The 4,631-nt window shown below is 37.6% G+C and overlaps 1 pseudogene; it reads right to left on the bottom strand.

Annotated features, from left to right (window-relative positions):
- Window positions 1-1,435: 1,435 nt before the first annotated feature.
- LOC110284253 lies at window positions 1,436-2,362 on the bottom strand (annotated as a pseudogene).
- Window positions 2,363-4,631: the final 2,269 nt, after the last annotated feature.

Here is a 4,631-nt window from a genome sequence, read left to right as displayed (position 1 = left end):
TGAATGTCACTGATCTCTTTTGACTGCAGATTAGAAGAGCAAGGCTCATACCTTGAACATCTCTCAACATAATGCCTTATAATAATATTTAACAGTGTTCACCACATCATCAAAATTTCTACAGAGAGTTGTTTCCCTGGAACCTGTTTCTTTTTATATATTCAATTTCTTCACGCAGTATGTGTTGAGATATCTCTCTGTCTCTGTCTTTCTGTCTCTTTGTCTGTCTGTCTGTCTCCCTTTCACCTCCTATCTTTTTTAAAGTGTTCCTGCATTTGTTTTATTTACAGACATCAGTATCCTCATTCCTATCTTCTTGGATATCTTGTTTTTTAGTTCCTTTAAAGAATTGAGATCTACCCCGTTTTCTTAACCATAAGGAACACTACTTCAGATTCCTTTGAACAAGTTATTGCTTAGTTATTCAGAGTACAGCACCCTGCTACATTAACCTTTATTTTGCTCCTATAGGTGCCAGATGAAAACCCAAAACTGTTTTAGAGTTTGCATTAGAAAGACAAGTAGCTTTCCACAACCTTTTTACATTTTTATCAGTTATTACAAATTTCATAGAATACATCTTCATCATATTCAACACCTCCCCTAAAATTCTTTCAGAACTACCACCACATCCCTACCTCAAACTTTTAAATTCTTTTATTTTTAAACTTATTACGTTCAATTTGTGTTGCTCAAGTACTCTTGGTTGTATTGCTGACCATGAATATGCTCAATCTACCTGTGTCTACACTGTTAAACAAACCAACTCTCTCTTTCTCAGCTACTATCAAAGGTCAACAGTATTTCATTTAGTGCTAGGACTTCATGTCTTTCTCCTCCTTATCTCCAGTGCTAGGATATTATTTGATTTCAGCTTGCACAGTTTATTGTGCATGCCATCACAAATAACTGTGAGTACATTTATGTAACTGCAAAATCCTTGAGTCATAAAACATGAAGAAATCAAACATGTACTGACTTGTAAGCTGTACCTATATTGGTTAGCTTTCTTCATGCTAGAAGGTAGCATCCTCTTTACTGGAGAAAAAGTGAATAGATATCATCCAGCCATATGGATGATATTTTTAGCCTATGAGCTAAAAAACCTCTTGGCCTGACAAGATAGGCCCATTTATTCAACAGTGGCACAAATATGGCAGAAATAACCAAACTAATTATGATATTCTCAAAGGAATACTCAATGAAATGGAGTCTATGACTAGCACAGTGAATGTGGTTGAGAACCTGTGGCTAGATAGACCATAGTGTCTAAAGAATAATATACTACTATTAATCTGTGAAATGGTCATAGTATTAAAATCATCTCCCTTTTAATTATTACACTGATATTTTGAAGGACAATAGTGACTAAATTCTTAGATACTCTGAATTATTAAAATATATAATTTGTACTTTTATTAAAAGATTATTGTAATTATATATTCCTCATCTAAGATAAACAGAAGCGGGAAAGAATGATATCACGGCTCATGACAAAGGGGCCTACAGTAGGAAAGCACATAGAAATGATAGCTGTGATATTAACTAGCCACCAACTAGGATTCTGAGAAAAGGTAATGAAGCCTTGTAAGATGGAAGATAGTGTATAAAAAGTGAGAAATGTGCACACCAGGACTAGAATTTTCTGGGTGGCTCTGGACTCAGGAGAGTTTCTGGGAGAAACATGAGAACTGTGTATATGTTGAACCATTTTCTTGTGTCCATACAATATGACAATCATGGTGATGCTGGAAATGACCAGGACTACAGAAAGCAAGACTTCTGGAAATACCCAAAATGCTATGTATAGTGATTCTACTATATTATCACGACCTGGAAAAGAGGAACAGAATGCATATTTTCTTTTTTGTGTAATATTTTTTGTCTTTCCCTTGGTGGATGAATACATAGGAAAAATCATATTCAACATCACGTGTAGGATCCAGCAGAGTGAAATGAAGAAACCCATGAGCCTTCGAATTTTGACTATGAGATCCTTCCAATAGGAATTTCAGGTGCTGATGGTGATAGCCTGGAAGACACTCACAAGACAGGTGGTGTAGGTAGACATACTCCTGCCAAGTCTAAGAATATATAAAATAATATTGCATCCAATATAATTGAAGAACTGATTCCATCCAAAAGCTCCTGTTATCTGTAGCATTCCTTTGGAGAAAATGATCAAAGAGTTGGCTGTAAACACATGTGTAAGAATCAAGTCTATGGTCTTTAACTTGCCTTCATTGTAGTAAAGGAGTAGATAGTGGAAAAGAAGAGAGAAGTTTCCCAGAATTCCAAATACACCCTGAAGTGAGAGCAGTATTCCTATTGCCAAGTTCCTGGACCCCATTTTGTCATCCATCACTTTTCTGTTTAAGTCATTTCAAAAACAAAACAAAACAAAACAAACAAACATGCTTCAATTAAACCTTTCATTGAACATTCCCAAACTTGAATATGTATGTGAGAGATTGCAAAACTATAGTCTGCAGCATAGCAAGACTGTTTCAGAGCAAAAAATTTTTATCATCATTAATAACTTTCAGTGAGTCTTTATATACTTCTGATATTAGCCATTTGTCAGGTGTAGCATTAGTGAAGATCTTTTCCCAATCTGTATATTGCCATTTGGTCCTATTGACAGTATCTTTTGTCTTACAGAAGCATTTTAGTTTTCAAATTAAATAACCCAAATAAATGGGGTATAGAGATAAACAGAAAATTCTTAACAAGAGGAATTGCAAATAGTTAAGATGCACCTAAAGAAATGTTCAATATCCTTAGTCATCAAGGAAATGCAAATTAAAATGACCCTGAGATTCCACCTTACACCAAGAAGAATGGTTAATATTAGTAACTCAAGGGACAACACATGCTGGCTAGAATGTGGAGCAAGGTGAAACACAACTTCAGTGCTGGTGAGATTATGAACAGGTACCACTCTGGAAATCAGTATGCTGATTTCTTTGGAAGTTGGAAATACTCCTACCTGAAGACCCAGATATTTCACTCCTGGGTATATACTCAAAAGATGTTCCAACATACCACAAGGACACATGATCTACTATGTTCATAGAAGCTTTATTTGTAATAGCTAGAAACTAGAAATAACCCAGATGTCCTTCAACCAAAGAATGAATAGAGAAATTGTGGCTAATTTACACAATGGAATACTATTCAGGTATTAAAAATAAGGACATTATGGATTTTGCAGGCAAATGGATGAAACTAGAAAATATCATCATGAGTGAGGTAACACAGTCACTTTCCAAAAGTCACAGTCACAAAAGGATATACAGAGTATGTAGTCACTGATGAATGGATATTATTCATAAAGTACAGCATAACCTTGATACATTCCACAGACCCAAAGAAGTTAAAAAAAGAAGAAGGGGCCAAGAGAGGATGCTTTAATCTCACTTAGAAGAGGAAATAAAACAGTCGCAGGAAGCAGCTGGAGGAAGGGAACTGGTGGGAAAAGGGAATTTAAGGGTCAGGATCAGATGTGGGGAGAGACAGGAGAGAGGACCAGAGTGATAGGAGAATGAATGGAAATCTGCATCTGCCTGAAGTGCAGGTCTGCTGGGAATCTCTAGGAAGCCCTCGAAACTTGGGATGGGGGAGGATTCCAGGAGTCAATCCAAGTGACTTTAGCTGAGATGGCTAACAGTGGGGGAATAGCTGAGATGGCTAACAGTGGGGAAATGAAACCAGAAGAGACCACCACCTTGGTTGGTGGTCCAGTCTCTGAGACCTCTAAAGGTCTAGATTGACTCTGTTGGTCTTCCTGTGTTTCTATCCCCTTCAGGGCCTTCAGTCTTTCTCCCTACTCTTCCATAAGAGATCTCCCATCCCCAAGCTCCATACACTGACTGGCTGTGGGTGTCTTCATCTGTTTTAGTCAGCTGCTCAGTGGAGCCTTTCAGAGTACATTTGTGCTAGACTTCTCTTTGCAAGCATATCAGAGTATCATTATTAGTGTCATGAATTGGTTCTTGCTCATGATCTCAAGTTGGGCCATTCTTTGTCTCTGCCTAATCTTTGTCCCTGCATTTCTTGTAAATAGGATAAATTTTGGGTTGAAAATTTTGTGGGTTGGATACTGTCCCTATTGCTCCCTGGGATTCTTGCCTGGCCACACGAGGTAACCTCCTCAGGCTCCATATGCCCTATGCTGTGAGTCATATCTAAGGTAACTCCCATTGATTCCTGGGCACCTCTTATCCCAGGACTCTGTCTCATCCTCGAGATGCCATCTCTTCTGTCCTTCCATATACCTGATCCTGAAACCATTTCCACTTTCCTCCCCATGCCCTCTCCCACTCAGTTCCCTTCTTCCATCTGTCTTTTTTATGACTGTTTTATTACCTCTTCTAAGTGAAATTCAAGCAACCTTGCTTGTGCCTTCCTACTTGTTTAGCTTCTTTGGATCTCTGGAGTACAGCATCGATAACTTGTATTTTATGCTTAATACCCATTTATAAGCATGTCTTTAGGGACTGGATGTCCTCACTCAGGATGATATTCTTAAGTTCCATCCATTTACTTGTGAAATGCAGGCTGTCTTTTTTAAAATAGCTGAATAGTATTCCGTTGTGTATATGTACCACATTTTCTTTATCCATTTTTTT

The sequence above is a fragment of the Mus caroli genome, chromosome 17 (genome assembly GCF_900094665.2).
Source record: "Mus caroli chromosome 17, CAROLI_EIJ_v1.1, whole genome shotgun sequence".
In the NCBI taxonomy this organism is placed as follows: Eukaryota; Metazoa; Chordata; class Mammalia; order Rodentia; family Muridae; genus Mus; species Mus caroli.
This window is presented reverse-complemented; position numbering and strand designations above follow the sequence as displayed.